Genomic DNA, 17,667 nt, shown 5'->3' on the forward strand with positions numbered 1-17,667 from the left:
TGTGTAACCCAGGTACATATACTACTGCTCTCTCCCGGTGTAACCCAGGTACATATACTACTGCTCTCTCCCGGTGTAACCCAGGTACATATACTACCGCTCTTTACTGGCGTTACCCAGACACATATACTACTGCTCTCTCCCAGTGTAACCCAGGCACATATACTACTGCTCTCTCCAGGTGTAACCCAGGCACATATACTACTGCTCTCTCCCTCTGTAACCCAGGCACATATACTACTGCTCTCTCCCTGTGTAACCCAGGTACATATACTACTGCTCTCTCCCTGTGTAACCCAGGTACATATACTACTGCTCTCTCCCGGTGTAACCCAGGTACATATACTACCGCTTCCTCCTGCTGTAACCCAGGTACATATGCTACTGCTCTCTCCTGGTGTTACCCAGGTACATATACTAATGCTCTCTCCTGGTGTAACCCAGGCACATATACTACTGCGCTCTCCCAGTGTAACCCAGGCACATATACTACTGCTCTCTCCTGCTGTAACCCAGGCACATATACTACTGCTCTCTCCCGGTGTAACCCAGGCACATATACTACCGCTCTCTCCCCGTGTAACCCAGGCACATATACTACTGCTCTCTCCCGGTGTAACCCAGGCACATATACTACTGCTCTCTCCTGCTGTAACCCAGGCACATATACTACTGCTCTCTCCTGCTGTAACCCAGGCAAATATACTACTGCTCTCTCCTGCTGTAACCCAGGCACATATACTACTGCTCTCTCCCAGTGTAACCCAGGCACATACTGTATACTACTGCTCCGTCCTGGTATAATCCAGGCATCTGATTTAGCACGCCAGGACTCAGGTGCCCCCCCCCCCCTCCCCCAATCCTGGGAGCATTACAAGCTTATGACCATTCATAAGTAATCATTACATCAGACTGTATATCAGAAGAACATGACCTAAGGAGAATATCTATGATACAGCTAAATTATTAGCAAAGCCAAGGACAGACCCAGACCGGGCAGATCTGTTTTCTATCTAACAATGTAAATAATCGCTTTGCATGAGATAATCATGCTTTGTAAATTAATAAGATCAGCTTCAACAACGTCGCTGTATCTGTGAGCACTGGGACTGATGAAATAACCTCTGGTGCATTGTGATACAGTAAAACTGTTGATCCCTAATATAAATGAACCATATGAACTCGATCAGCATCTTCGCTCGCCCTTATCTTTCTGTATGAAGCAGCCACATCACCTCTCTGATCTTGTATTTGTATTATCCTATTATATAATTTTACTTATTCCGGTATGACCGGGCTAAGGACAAAGGCGGCAATGACGAGCGGTAATGAAAAATCGCAGTTTCCTTCCAATGCAGTCTACTCTTCATAATAGTCTCACCTATAAATCCATATCAGGATACACTCAATAATGCGCTGGAATGTATATTTGAACACAAACTCCTTATTGTGTTAATCACGTTCCCAGCATCCATTAAAAAAAACATTGTGGACTTCCTGACGCAATGATAGATATACTGTATGTGGATTGTATGAATATTATGCGCACCAGATTACAGATTGCAATGTTGACGTTCCTAGGCGAACAGACAAGCGCACACACAAAGGTGGGCGCATCTGTACAGACGTGCTCCGATGTAGAGGGCCCCTGTGAGCTGCTGATTCAGCAGATGGATCTAGCTGCACACAGATGATGCAGTGAAAAAAAGAAAATCCACCAGGCAATAGTGACAGAGCAGCGGTCAAATCCAGCTCACTATGTACAAATGCCATAACTTAATCCCATCATAGCTCACAACCAAGACAACGAGTACGGTTCGGATGACCCTATTCAAGGAAATCATTTCTGATTTCGGGCAACCCTGTAGGGGTTGAGACGTTGCACAAATGGGTCTTACTAAGCCCTTACTGTACCCCCCTCCGGAAGTAAAAGACATTAATACATAAGTCCACAGAATAAACACTCATTATTTGGTTTCCTACGCGTATAGAGGCCCTCGAAGCGACAAAGTGTTTAAGAGCAAATTCCTTTCCCATTCGTTTCATTAGACAGTAGAGGTGGCGGCGCGGATCGCCTGCTATCTACGGAGCCACAATACCGTATGCTAAGAAAGATATTTAAGCAATGGTAAATACCTCTTTATCCGGATGCTGTAGTAGGACGGAGAGGCAGGAACAAAAGCACGAATCAGACAGGAACTGGAGAAATAAAACAAAGAGGTGGGGGGGGACAAAAGGATGAGGCGTTAGTATTTTTTGGGATAATAGAACTGGGAAGACGCACTCCCTGTGTGGAGTGAAGGTCTGCAAGCAGCCGCTATGTGGATTTAACACACCTTCTGTTCCCTGGCACTGCAGCATAATGCTCTTTGTCTTAATTCAGCTGATGCTTAGTGATGGAGGTACTGGGAGAACTGGTTAATAGGCTCCCGTGAAATACAGAGGCTGAGATACATTTAATTCACTCCCTCCCTTCCTCTCTCTCTCTCTCTGCCGGCTCTCTGCCCAGGACTGTGTCAGCCACCAGCCTGTCTCTATGAAGCCTGCAGTGGTACTGAGGAGAGAGAGGGGGGGGGGGGGGGGGGGTGAGGGACAGAGGAAGCAAGGAGGGGGCTGGGGAGAACAGACTACTGAGCTGAGGAAAGAAATATTTTGGTGAGGAGGAGGATGGGGGGGTGGGTGGGTGTGAGAGCACAGGAGAGAAGGGGGTGCGATGGGGGAAACGAGCAGGTGTTAAGATGGAAGGAAGAGATGACAGGGACAAAGAATGTGAAATGAGCAAGGTATCTTGAGGGATAAAAATAAAAGAACGACAGTCGGGGATGGAAAGGTTAATCGATGCACAAAACGATGGCAGAAATCTAGTACAACAAAAAAAAATTGCAAGCTCGCCGCTAGATCTGGAATCTTCTAGAAGGAAGACCAGACAAGAGACGCGTCATCGTTCACTTCCGACGCGAAGCTGCCCCGGTGTCTACACAGAGCGGCTTGTCACTGGATTCTGACACCAGCTACCTGACAGGCATTTTAATTGCACCAAGCCGGCGTGTCTCAGGAGGAGCGAGGCACCAGCGCCCCTCCTCCTCCTCCTCCTCCAACACACACACAGACGCAGCACAAAGGGCTGGTGGACTTACCAAGCTTCGACCCAGCCTGGTAGATGGGGCATGGCAAGTTTGTGAAGTGCACCACACATACACACACACACACACACATATATATACAGATGGTGGGGGCGCACCCTATAGGTGCGTTACCGGTGGGTTACACAACCCCTGAGGAGCGAGGCTTTGGGCATCACAAGAGGTGCGCCCACACATTGGTAAAATTGGGTGCGGTTATAGGCCAACTATAGACACGGTGAAAATAATATCCAGCATTTACGGGTACATTTACTAAAGTGTGAGCTTTTAGATGTGAGAGATGTTGCCCATAGCAACCAATTATATTCTAGCTATTATCCACAACAAGGTGCTGGATAAATAATAAATACTATCTGATTGGTTGCTATGGGCAACAGCTTTCATTTCTAAATACTCTCACTGTAGTAAATTGACCCCTTAGTATGATAATGAGAAACCCCATAATTATCAGATTGTGGGGTTAACACCTGGTGAAAACGAAGATGTACAGATGTATTAGGCTGTGAAAGGTGACAAATTGGAGAGAGATAAAGTACTAGGGATGACCAAGAGGACATGGACATGGAGTATAGCTCCTTCCCCGACAACTGTGAAGACCCGCCTCTATGTTTTGATTGGCTCACAGGCCAATCAGTAAAAAAGAAAATGGATGACCATCAATAGGTAAAAACATCGATGGTCATCCACTGCATAGTATGCCACTATGAATGACCAGCTGCACTATTGCTATAGATGGCAGCCATAGATGGGAATGGCAGTAATGTCCATCCCTAGAAAGTTCCTGTTATTTTTTAAATACATCCTGTGACACGGCAGATTGAAGCTGATTGGCTGGGACTTTTATCACTCTCCACTTTATCACTATTCAAGGCTTAGTACATCTGGCCCACCAAGAGCAATGAACGTCAATTCTATAAAGTAATTAAACCTAGCATTTATTATTTCACATACTGTAACATACATATAAACAACAATTAAAAGGTCAAAATAGTTATAAAAATGAAATGACATAAAACCCATGATAGAATTATTCCTGGTATCAACTATATACAGGTATGCTGATTTCTACCTGTTCCCTCCAGGAGGGGCCAGACCGGTTAGCAACACAGGGGGCGTGGCTTCAATGTGTGTATGCGGTGTGGGGGCGGGGACATGTGATCGCATCTTCGCCCTGCCTCCTAGTCCGCTAGGAAAGCGGACGACTGCTGAAATGTGTGGGCGATTTCAAGGAGGTGCAGGCAGCCGCGTTAGGGTCTAGGATGTCGACACCTGAAAAAGGTCGACATGCATTGGGTCAACATTGTCCGAAGGTCGACACAAGCAAAGGGATGACACGGCGAAAGGTCAACGTGCGTTTTTCTTTTTTTTTTTTTTTAACTTTTGACCATGTTGCGCAAATGCGTGTTGATCTTTATCATGTGTCAAGTTTCTGCCTCTTGATCAATATAGTCGACGACCTTTTAACTGTCGACCTAACGCTCCACAGTCCCCACTCAGAGGAAGGGAGTACCACCTGATTTTCAGGAGCCTCCTGACCGTTCGGGGAGAGTAGACAAATACATAGATCTTGGATTTGCAGCAATACCTTTTTAGGTTCATTGAAATGTCACATAACATGAACATGAAATGTTCTTCTCCTGCTCTCAGCAGACACTCCATATAAACGTTTACACAGCACTGAATACACTTGTGGTGGGTAAATATTAGCCGCACACTATTCTCCTTTGTTGTTCAAGAATACAAATGCCAGTTTTCCGTGAATCGCCGCTTCTGTACAGCACAGAATGGCGCGCCAGCAGTGTAGACAGCAGCGTATACCGACATCGGAATCCCGACTGCCGGTACCCCGACTGCCGTCACACGAGGGAGAATAGCCCCTGTCATTCTCTATCCCAACTGATGGGCATTTAAACAGTCGGGATGTTGGAGAACTGAATGTTGGGCACCCGGTAAGTTGCAGTATATAACCAGGGCCGGATTAACAATGGGCCTGATGGAGCTACAGCTCCAGACCCTCTCTCCAAATAGGCCCCTTTTGTAGCTGAGGGCCAGGGCTTTCCAATGAGCCCGGCCCCGCATCGCTAGCCCCCCGTGAACCAGAGATACTGCCAGGCAAAGCTGGAACATTTTCCCCATAGAATAACATGGGACCCACTAATTCTGACCCGCACCCAGTTTTAACGGCTGCCAGATTCCCCCTTCGGCATCACAGAAGCTCAGTCGAACCCAAATGGCTGGTCCTTCAATTTGATACCAGGCTGGTCGATATGGGTTCATTGGTTCTAGAAATATTGTGGGTAACCCGATTTTTTCATTTCTGAAATGTAATTTCATGGATGTTCATGTTGTTTGAGGACAGATTTCTGTGGAACCAACCGACCCAGTTTCATAGTGTTTGGGATAATACGTAATGGACATTATGGTGTGTGGCTTAACATGTAATGGGCATTATGGTGTAAATTTTTAATGCGCGCCTTTGGCGCACAATGCCCATGTTTATGAAGTATATTGTGCATTATTGCTCAATCTGTTTGGTATAGTGTGTATTTTGGCTCAATCCATGTGCCACAATGTGAATTTTGCCTTAATCTGTGTGGCATAACGTGAATTTTGACTCAATCCATGTGCCATAGTGTGAATTTTGGCTCAGTCAGTGTGAATTTTGGCTCAATACATGTGGCATAATGTGTAAGAGGCAAGTACAGTATAAGGGGGTTACTATTGTGGTGTATGATTTATATAAGGGGTATATGGTGTGGTAAACTTATGTGACCACATAAAAGGTGCTGAAATGTCTACCAAGTTTCGGCTTTCAGTATTTTTTTATGACTGGAGTGCCGCCTCACCCCGCAAGTATCTTAGGACATCGGCATCCTGCGGGTGCACCTTTGGAGGGCATGTGCCAATATATCTCCCTGCATTTTTCCTATGCCATCCTCCTGCCTTTTCCAGGCATATATAATTAGTTGAAAGTATTTAAACAAATAGAGACACACCCATGAGCAGACCACCCAACCAGAACACTGGTCACGCCCCCCACATTATTAGGTGCTGGCTACAACCCCTATTATTGGCAATAATAGGCCCTTGATCATTTTCAGCTCCATTTAGACCTTAATCTGGCACTGTATATAACAGTGCTGCTTGGTCCCCTAATTGCAGCAGCAGGTCACTATTACCACTTTTCCACTAGCAAAAATATCCCAGGTCCATGCATATCGACCTGGGTTTTTTGCTAGTGGAAATGCAAAATCCCGGGTCGACTGACCCAGGACTCCAACCCGGCTAGTTACCTGGGTTAGACCCATGAAACAAACAACTTCAAAAATGCTGAAATAGACATGCGCTACTGCGCAAACTCCTGTTTTCCAAGGAGGCTTCATTCCCTATCCCAAGATGGATGCCAAGATCTGTATTAAGCATGTGCAGGAGCTTATTCGGTACTTGTGTATTGTCACGGCGCCCACTACGCCGTTCGCGTAGAGGGCTATTCACGGTAGTGAAATCGCATCGCATGCCATATTGTATGGCATGCGATGCGATGCGATTTTCCTATATAATGAATTCACTGCTCTGTGTCAGTGAATCCATTAAAAAGATAGGGTGCGATAAAAAATCGCATCCCATCGCATCGCATGCCATTATTGTATGGCATGCGATGCAATGAGATATCGGTTCTGATGGAACCAATAATAATGCCAGTTAATGTCCTATACCATTAAATGACATGTCATGTCATTTATTTTGCCCCCCACTATCCACGTCATCCCGAAGCGTGGCGAGCGCAGCAACCGACCTTTTCATGCCCCCACTATCCACTTCGGCGTGGAGTTGATTTTATATAGACGCGCAATACATGTAACATAATACGCATCCGCTCGCCACGCTTCGGGCTCGGTGGCTTGCTGCGCTCGCCACACTATATAAAATCAACTCCACGCCGACGTGGATAGTGGGGGTATGAATAGGTTGGACGGACGCTTACCGACACGCTCGCCACGCTTCGGGATCACGTCGATACTGGGGGGGGGGGGGTGGCCTTAAAAAATGACATTATATGTAATTTAATGGTATACTACATTAAATGCCATTATAAGCGTCAAAATCGCATCGCATCACATCGGATGCCATACCATAACGGCATGTGATGCGATTTTACTACGTTTGCGTACGTAGTAAAATCGGGCGCCGTGCTAATACACAAGTACCGCTTATTCTTTACTGTGTTGAGCCTATGTAGTGTGACATTGGGTTAACCATCGATGGTACCATTGATAGCTATCCTCAATATTATAATAAAATCCGCAAGGAAACCATTAATAATTTCACCCACCAATGGTCATCCGTGCTGTTCTATTCAATGAGCTGCAGGCCAATCACAGGCTGGGGTCAGGGATTTGTGGGTGCCAGGGGCGGAGCTATGATCCAGGTCCCAGCCACACACACACGAAAAAAAAAAATCTGATGGCTCTTTGCGATTAGCATATGCGAATCTACCTTGCAAATGGGTGGCGGCCGTCCACCATTTGCAAGGCGGGGTTTGGTTGACTCGCAAGGGTGCGAATTTGCATCCGAAAGAGACAACCAGAATAACCCCCATAGTGTGAATCATCCATCTGTGTGCGACTATATCACTATGTAATATCAGAAGTCGCCGTAAACAATCAGTGTGTAAATTAGAGAACACAGATGACAAAAGACAGAGATGAATAACCCCTATTGGCGATCGCAGGCCACAGCAATAAGGGGCTTGCACATCCTGCAGATCATCCATGGGAAGATTAAAGGCCACTGCTGTCAATCAATAAACAGAAAAAACTAAAAAGATTATAGGGCCAGATGTATCAAGCTTCAAAAGTGATAAAATGGAGAGTGATAAACAACCAGCCAATCAGCTCCGATCTGTCATGTTACAGGCTGTGTTTGAAAAATAACAGGTAGGATCTGATTGGCTGGCTGTTTATCACTCTTCACTTTATCACTTTTTGAAGCTTGATACATCTGGCCCCAAGTAGCATACAAGAGTAATACTATATATATTAATATCATTACAAATACTGCAATGTATTTGATGAATTGACTCTTCTATTCAAATGTGTATATATATTGCTTATAATACATGTAATATATATGCTAATATCGAGCTCAGGAGTGGCCTTGAGCTCTATATTTACTTGCATAATATAAAAGTTAATACCGCTCACCCCAAGAAAAAAAAAAAAAATGAGCCTAAAAAATATTAGATATCGACGGGGCAAATTTACCAATAATACCCCTTTTACACCGAGGCAAAACCCGGGTCTTCGGCGGGTCAGTGGTGGTGTAAATGGGACACGCCGTGTCCCTTTGCACGGGACTTCTACACGGCTAGGACATGGGTAGAGGGCAGTGTAAATGGGTAGGCCGGGTCATACCACCCGGCTCCCATTTACATCAATGGGGACGTACAACCTTCGGACAGCAGAGTCCGCAGGTTGCACGGGGGGGGGGAGCACAGACAGCCTGCGCTGCTGTCTGCTATACTCTGCAGGTGGCAGCGGAGGAGGTGAATGGATGCCTGTGTGCGGCATCCATTCACCTCCCGGACAAGGGCGCTGGGGGCAGCCCAGATTACCTTAGTGCTGGGCTTGCCCCCAGTGCCGCGGTCCAGGTCCCGGCAGCGGCGATCGGCACTTGGAGATGATGTCATCTCCAAGCGGCGGCTCAGGAACCGTCTGCGCCAGGAGGGAGGGGGGGGGGGGGGGGTTCCGGTGTAAAAGTGACCAAACGCCGGGTCGACCTGGCTTGAAGCTGGGTCCAAAAACGTGGTGCGACCTGGCGTTTTGGTATAAAAGGGGTATGAGCGATATTCTTGTTATCACTCATTACGAATGGCGAATCCTGCTCTAACCAATCAGCTCCCAACTGTCATTGATAAATCTGCCCCATTGAGCTCTATGGTCAATTCGACCATGGAGTGGAAAAACAGACCAGCCAATAAGCTGCTGTTATTATACCTGTAACATTGCAGTTAGGAGCTGATTGGTTACTATTTTATCTCTGTCCAAGACTTAGGGCATAATTCAGACCTGATCGTAAGAACATTTAATCTCAAATGGACAAAACCATGCTGCACTGCAGGTGGGGCAGATGTAACGTGTGCAGAGAGAGAGTTAGATTTGGGTGGGATGTGTTTAAACTGAAATCTATATTGCAGTATAAAGGTTCCCATACACAGGTCCGATTTGGCCTGTTTTCTTCCTGTTCCAATGATCATGCCGATATATCGGATGAATACTGGCCAAATCTTTGATGTTTGACATCGGATCCCACCTGATGCACGTTCCCAAGCACATCGGATTCTGTAGAACATAATACGTGCAGCACGTATGATCTATCGAAATCGGATACATCGGTGTACATCACAGGTGATTTTTTTTTTTTAGCACCCACGATGTATCGTATCCGATCAGGGTTATGTGCCAGTATAATTACCCTCCCCCTGTCCCTCCCCTAACCCTCCATCACAGCCTGACCCAATATAAGGGATACGGTCACTAGGTCGACAGTACAAATGTCGACATGCATTAAGTCGACCACTGAAATTCGACACATGCAAAAGGTCGACATGGCTTTAGGGTCATTATGTCGACACCAACATTATGTCAACACGGGGAAGATTGACAGTCAAAAGGTCGACATGGTTTTCACAGTTTTTTTCTATTAGTCGACATGTGCCGACAGGTAGTATTTCATGCCCATGGGGCATCCACCAGGGGCGTGGAGGGAGAATGGAATAGTGTGCCGAGCGCAGCGAACCATGCGAGGGGATGCGGTGCACCGATACGGTGTCCATGTCGACATTCGGGGGTAAAAAGTGAAAAACCCATGTCGACCTTTTGACTGTCGACCGTCCCCATGTCGACTTAATGCTTGTGTCTACCTAATGACCCTGTCGACCTAAAGCCATGTCGACCTTAAGTGGTGCAGCTAATGCATGTCGACCGTAGCTTGGTCACACCCATATATATATATATATATATATATATATATATATATATACATACATATATATATATATAATGATGGAAGGAAAGCAGATCTGCTACACTGCAATGCATGAAAAGTTACCAAAGTAAATAAGGCAGTGGTAGTAAAAAGATTAACGCTGGCAGTCAAGATAATAACAGCCCATTAAGTTCATTCATCTTTGCAGACACAGGTGTCTGTATACATATTCATGCACTGGATCCTTCCTTTGTCCCGGCGAGAACGGAACATTTCCGCCTCAGCGTAAGGATTAACCTTCCCCACCCCGCCATGCTCGGCTCCCTCTGTAAAACACCCACACGCTGCACAATCATGGTCTCCAGTCTCAGCCCTTCTGCGCTCTGATTTTCATTCACTTTTTAACTCTTTCCATTGCTGACAAGGTGACGGAACTGACTGCGGAGAAACGCGTCGGAGAATCAATAAGAGGAAAGTGTTAAGTCTGAGAAAGTATTAAACTTTCATTCCCTCAAAGTTGCCCACACAGAGGACTCATAGCAAGGCAATCTCTGCTGCTCAGACTCTGATCAAAGATACAGCTGACGCAGTGCATTTCCCCATCCCGGCTTATAGCAACAAAAATGTTCTTATATAATTTGCTTTCAAGACTCACCCCATTAGCGAAACAACAGCGGCTCCCCCTCGTCTAATAGATAAACCACCTAGTCTATGGAGTTCCCTGTTTTGGTGCAGCACATTAGGGGTCCGGGTGTGGTATAGGGGTCCGACAGTCGGGATTACGACAGTCATTAGCCCGTCGTCGGGATCCCGACTGGCCGGACCCAGACAGCATGGTGAGCGCAACTAAGCCCCTTGCGGGCTCGCTGCACTCTCTAAGCTGCGGGCACGGTGGCTCGCTGCGCTCGCCACCTATTATATTCTTCCTCTATGGGGGTCGTGGACCCCCACGAGGGAAAATAGCAGGTGGCCGTGGGAAACCTGGCTGTCGGTGTATTGACTGTTGGGATCCCGACATCGGGTGAATACCTGTCGGGATCCCGACTGTCGTGACCACGTCTGCCACCCAGGGGTCCTCATGTTCTCAAGTACCGCCAACAGGCCATGTTTTCTGGATTTCTTTAGTCATACACAGGTGGAAGACTCTATTTTACTGGGTGAGAGACAAACCCACCTGCCTCCAAAGAACATTGGGGCCAAATGTAATAGGGTGAGAGTTTCAGAAAGTGAGAGATTTTGGGAGAGTTTTCCCGTGTTTTTTTTTTAAAGCGGCAATCAGTTACATGGCAAAATCAACTTTGTATTGCCATGTAAATGATTGCTGCTTTAAAAACAAATGAGAAAATGCTTCCAAAATCTCTCCCTTTCTGAAACTCTCACCCTATTACATTTGGCCCTGGGTCTGATTCTGCTCGGCACGTAGACACAATTGCTTAAGCAGAAATCCGATAGTGGGTGAACCGCACTTGCGCAGGACCCATTCGGAACAAGTTCTGTGTGGTAGTTCGTAGTCCGCCGTTTGCATGCTGTTGCGTGTCAGGGGTGGTGACCGGGACTGTTATACGCCTGCGCAGACTTCCTGGACCAGCAAAGGAGTTCCACTGGCCAGTCTGAGTAAGATTGCTTATGGGGCCGACCTGGGATTGGCTCATTGAGCTGTGAGTGGGATGCAGGGGTTGTGTGTGTGCCTGAGATTGGGATGCGGGTGGTATCTTCAGTGTTTATGGGTGGAGCCATCCACCACAGAGGATCGGCTAACTGTTAGAGAGAGAATCAACCGTGTTGCAGATAGGACCCTGCCATTGGAAGGGGCGTGGCCTCTGCTGGAGGGGTGTGGCCTCACAGGGGTTCCACAGTCGCTAGCCACACCCCCTTTTCCAACACTATGAGGGCATGCCCAGCGATCTGTGAACGTCGATTCACCACTGCTCTGCAGAGCAGCGAGTGTCAGGGGTACTCCCAACTGCCCCCCCACCACGGGACACGGTTGCCCGTGGGTGGCACAGCAGGACAGTCACGAAAAATTGGGACAGTCGATAGGTAGGAATATACATGACAAAGTACCAAAATATTAACAGCATACACCATAGTCCAGTGCAGTATAATGTAACATATGTATAATTCAAGTGCACAATCTGTAAAGCGATCCTTAGAGCAGGAGGTGGGGGGCCCCCAGGCAGTGGGGCACACCAGGGGTTCCCCTACACCCTGTGGACCAGTAAAACCCTGACACTTTATAATTAAACATTAACTCAAGCTTAGGAGACCTGTGGCTCTCCGCGGCCAGCTGCTGTGTAATTACATTGCGCTCCCCGTCAGCCTGGACATGCCACAACACAACAGCTGGTGAGACACATGCCGTCTACTTATGCTGTAAGATGAAATAAATAAGTACTCTTATTGTGATACTATTGTATGTTCTTCTTGTCATGTAGAATTATGCTGATCAATTTGTTTTTCATTAAATTATGTCCACTAGTTGGCACTGCTCTAATGCAGTCTACAGATTAGGGACAAGTCGGACCAGTTTGCCCTTGAGAGCACCCCAGCAGCTCCATGGGAGGCTCGCTTACGATTTGGGCATTTTTCTTGTCCGGATCTGTCTAGATCTGGCGAAATTGTCCCAAATTGGACAATTGTATGGGTACCTTAACTGCCAAATACAGGGATTCATTGATTTACCTCAGTATTCCAATAACGTCTGGGTAACCAAGAATAGCAGGCACAAGGGTATCCCCCATAGGGGTGGTACCTGAATTAAGGGTGACAAATGGAAACGCTGGGTAGTATTGGCAGCCTATAATGAAGTCTATCACATACTGAAGTAACAGGTTACGCCATGACATTACTGACGCGCTCGGAACGCTATGGGGATGGCAGAACTAAGGTAGGCAATTTATGTCTGGGTGGCAGTAACTGTGTACGGCTGGGATGTTAGCCACGCATTTCACTTCTTTCGTTCTCCAACAGAGATGACTGCCACGGAATAATCTCACAACAGGGGGTTCCGCCGTGGCAAATTGTGCGTCACTATGTGTCGCTAGGACACACAATAATGGGTCCCGACTGCCACAAATGACAATGAGACTCCTTTGAGGTCTATTTATTAATTTTCGGGTTTTAGACCCCATCATTACATTTTCATATACTTTCAATATTGAGGCAATAAGAAATGATGTGCATTCAAGAGGCTTTAACTGGGGACCGATCCTACGGATCCCTCTCCCGGGGGAAATGGTGCAATCTGTAGCTATAGGCTACTGTACAATGGCTTGCTCCTGGTAAATCCCATAATACAGCATGTAGAAATTATAGTGGCTGCTATTGGGATCAGAAATGTTGTCAACGATGAGTAGGATAACACCTAAATATGGTCGACATACTCTAGGTTGACTGTGAAAGAAGGTCGACAGTCGACATAAACATGATTGACATGTGAGAAGGTTGACACGTATAAGTGTACTGTGCCCCCTAGCATGGCTCGCTGCACCCCCCCGTGCTTCGGGCACGGTATCTTGCTGTGCTCATTATATTTCTAAGTATGAACGAGTCGGTTAAAAAAAAAATCATGAAAAACGAGTGTCGACCTTTCCATTTGTCGACCATGTCAACATTTTGTCTGTGTCGACCGTCTGTCAATGTCGACCTAGAGAGTATGTGGACAATTATTAGGTGTTGACCTACTCACTGCCCATTAGTGGTTGACTTATTAACTGCCGATCCTAGACACTGTCACCCCCCCCCCCCCCTTAGATCTATGAATCGTTTTGCTGGAGAAATTGGTTCCTCGTTGGCCTTGTGGAGGCGGCTGGGAAAGTATATTCTTCTATTCAGCTGTTAATTAAATATGAGAGATCCCTGAAGAGTGTGCGCAATGTGTGATTGACGTCTGACATACATTGTCACATCAGTGCGTGTAGTAACGGCCAGTGCTGGCACACTGCAAGATACAGCAAAGGATAGCAGTGTGTGCTCTATGGGGGTAGCTGGGCCATCTTAATGTATGGGCTTAATGGGCAGCTGCCCGAGGGCCGCCAAATTCTAGGGGCCTTTGAGCTGGGGCAGATTGGGCAGTGGGCATGGCCAGTAAGGGGGTCAGTACCTATCCCCCCCCCTCTCTATCTAGGGGCCCACTGTGGTTGGCATGTATTTTTCTGATTTTTTTCTTTTTAGCTAAAGGTTGTGTGCATGGGAGTGGGGTAGTGCTGCAGCTTCACCTATCTGCCAATGTGACAATGACTAATGGTGCTGAGCATCGGGAGCCAAGGCACACTGCAGTGCATTACTGGGAGTAGACTACATCCCATGAGACTTTGCACAAGAGGTCAGAGGCTGAGAGGATTGTGCTGAGCTCTGCTTGGTGGAGCTTATCATATGCTTCTCAGGCCCATGGAGAACAGCAGCAGGGGCCTCGTCATGGGAGGGTTTTTAATCAGAGGCAGCGCTGAGCCTGTCAGGGCTCCTAAAGAGTAAGGCACAGAGGGACAACCACAGGCTTTTCGTATGGTATTTTATATATATATATATATATATATATATATATATATATATATATATATATCCCCCTGCAGTTACCCATTCACCAAGTTTATACTGCCTTTACTCTGTGTTTTGACAGTGTAATATTCTCCCGTGCAGGTTTGCAGCCAGTAATGACGTGGGAGGGGGCCCCCCTGTCTAAAGTAACTCGGGCCCTCTGAAGGCTTAATCCGGCCCTGGCTGTGGGCATCTATCTGCTCCTGAGATTCTTGGTTGGGAGACAGTAGAGTATATCAGAGGTGCCAGTGAGCATTCTCTTCCACCAATCAAAGTGCGACATTCTCTTCCTGTGTCCCAGTCTGCAGACAGACAGTGAATGACTGTCAGCATGCTGCTTGGTGGAGGGTTGGTGCTATCTACCAATCATAGTGCTGACACCCAGGACTGCAGGGGGGGCGTGTTATGATTTGTTGTTAGTGGGTGGGAAGGGGCCTCAGTGCATTACTTTGCCCAGGGCCTACAGTACTGTTAAGACGGCCCTGGGGTGTAGAGGGGCTGGAGCATTAACAGTAACAGCACAGTGGGCGACGGCGGGGGAGGCAGCAGGGACCCGCGACAAGCTCCATTGCCACGGGCGTGCGAGCATCTCGTGCGAGCGCGCCCCTGGCGGGAGCCGGCCGCTGGCAGAGGCTGGCGATAGAATCGAGGGCTACATCTGTACATGAATATCAGTGCTATGGAGGTACTCTTTACTTAGAAGGGCGCCCACGATTTTGATCGTGGGCATCGTTAGTAAAAAATCTCGGGCATCTCGGGCATTGAATGCACTAAAAAATCGGGTGCGATCAACCGACGAGATGCCCGAGATTTCCCATAGGGAACAATGTTAAATGTCTCAATTGACCCAATTTTCCTGTTCAATGCCTCAATTGACCCGATTTTTCCATAGGAAACAATGTTAAATGGGCCACAGAGGCCAAATAGGCACCCTGAAGTGTATAATGGCCACCCAAATTGTTAACGCCACCCCACGATCAACGTCAACCCGATGCGTGGCGAGCGCAGCGAGCCCGCGAGGGGCGGTGGTACGCGTCCTACGACCTTTTCATACCCCCACTATCCACGTCGGCGTGGAGTTGAGAATAGAAAGTGTGGCGAGCGCAGCGAGCCACCGAGCCCGAAGCGTGGTGAGCGCAGCGAGCCCCGCGAGGGTACGCGGACAGCTGTGAAGCCCGCGAGGGGACGCGGATACCTGTGAAGGTATCCGCGTCCCCTCGCGGGGCGCGCTGCGCTCGCCACGCTTCGGGCACGGTGGCTCGCTGCGCTCGCCACACTTTCTATTCTCAACTCCACGCCGACGTGGATAGTGGGGGTATGAAAAGGTCGTAGGACGCGTACCGCCGCCCCTCGGGTTGACGTTGATCGTGGGGTGGCGTTAACAATTCGGGTGGCCATTATTCACTTCAGGGTGCCTATTTGGCCTCTGTGGCCCATTTAACATTGTTTCCTATGGAAAAATTGGGTCAATTGAGGCATTGAACAGGAAAATCGGGTCAATTGAGACATTTAACATTGTTCCCTATGGAAAATCTCGGGCATCTCGTCTGTCGCATCGCACCTGATTTTTTAGTGCATTCAATGCCCGAGATGGCCGAGATGGGCGCCCTTCTAAGTAAAGAGTACCGCTATGGATTGTTGGAGGGAGGTGGGCCCCAATCCAGTGTCTTACCTAGGGCCTCACGAGGTCTAAATCTACCTCTGGTTCCATGGGTTTATGGGTTAAGAGGACCTGGCCTGTATGTGTCTGTCTGTATGCTGGGCAGCCGATGAGGGAGGCAGAGCTGAACATTTAAAACCAGTAGTAACGGGAGTGAATCCACACAAACACAGAGAGAGACTACAAACTCCACACAGATACACCTTGACCGAGAACTGACCTCAGTGCTGTTAAAACCATCCGCTGTGCTGTATAATTTGCATTTTTTTGCATATCTAATGGAAATGCAATCAAATTACCAACATTCAAAATACCGACGGTCTAAATACAGACAACCATTGTCGTACATGGTCAAAATGTCGACATTTCAAATGTTGACATGTCAAAAGGTCGCCGTGTGTTTTTCATGTATACTTCACGATCCAAGTGGGCACAGAGTTAGATTATGTGCTGAGTGAAGTAAGGCACCGTGCCTGAAGCATGGGGGGTGCAGCGAGCCACGCAGTACACTTACACCGTGTCCATGTCGATCTATGTCGACACAGACACACAAAAAAAAGCACACAAGTCGACATTTTTTGCATGTCGACATTTTAAATGTTACCATTTTGAACGTGTCAACATTTTAAACATCAGTATTTTGACTGCCAACGCTTGTCGGTATTTTGAATGTCGGGAAATCATACTGAACCCGTCTAATGCAATAACCACCATTAATTTCTATTATGTATCACAGCGACATTACACCCTGATCAGGGGATTGCATTGCAGCAAAGTCTGCAGGGAGGGACTGCATCGCTTGCAGAGGGCTCCACGTCCCTTCCTAGGGGCTCAGCGTCCCCGCAAAGTGTTTTCAAATGTCAACGGCTCTGCTTGATGCACCCATAGTAATGGGATGAACTAATTTATCTGATCCTGTAATTTCTGTAATGGCATCAACTCTGCGGGATAAACAAGTGAAGGGCAGTGAGGTTATCCGCAGACGTACAACATTCACTCAAGGAAACATTGCTGTATGTTTATGCATAAAACACGCCTTTACGCCTAATTATACTCTTATAGGCAATGTACACGTCGATGTCTGCGTGGGGCAGTCACATGACATTAGCGCATAGTTACCTCCCCTCCAGCATTCTGCAGGAGACTCCCTGATATTACAGCAATCTCCCTCTCTCCCTCATTAGTCTAACAATCTCCCTCATGTCACCTAGCCCACATTACACTGTTACATCATAGTTACCTCCTCCCCTGCATTCTACAGGAGACTCTCTGATATTACAGCAATCTCCCTCTCTCCCTCATTAGTCCAGCAATCTCTCTCATGTCACCTAGCCCACATTA

At 47.4% G+C, this 17,667-nt stretch overlaps 1 protein-coding gene across 14 annotated transcripts in view; it reads right to left on the bottom strand.

The window, feature by feature from the left end:
* Positions 1-17,667, bottom strand: part of MAP2 (microtubule associated protein 2) — a 200,299-nt gene that overhangs the window by 108,144 nt on the left and 74,488 nt on the right. For 12 of the 14 annotated variants that reach the window (XM_083154442.1, XM_083154441.1, XM_083154436.1 and 9 more), the window contains exon 3: positions 2,137-2,199. The exons of 1 other annotated variant lie outside the window; for it this stretch is intronic. The gene's annotated coding sequence lies outside the window, so the exon portion shown is untranslated. Of the gene's footprint in view, positions 1-2,136; positions 2,200-2,336; positions 2,560-17,667 lie in introns of those variants that run through there. One more of the 14 variants, XM_083154430.1, reaches the window with a different exon arrangement.

This window comes from Crinia signifera, chromosome 7 (assembly GCF_055691185.1).
Source record: "Crinia signifera chromosome 7, ASM5569118v1, whole genome shotgun sequence".
Taxonomy (NCBI): Eukaryota; Metazoa; Chordata; class Amphibia; order Anura; family Myobatrachidae; genus Crinia; species Crinia signifera.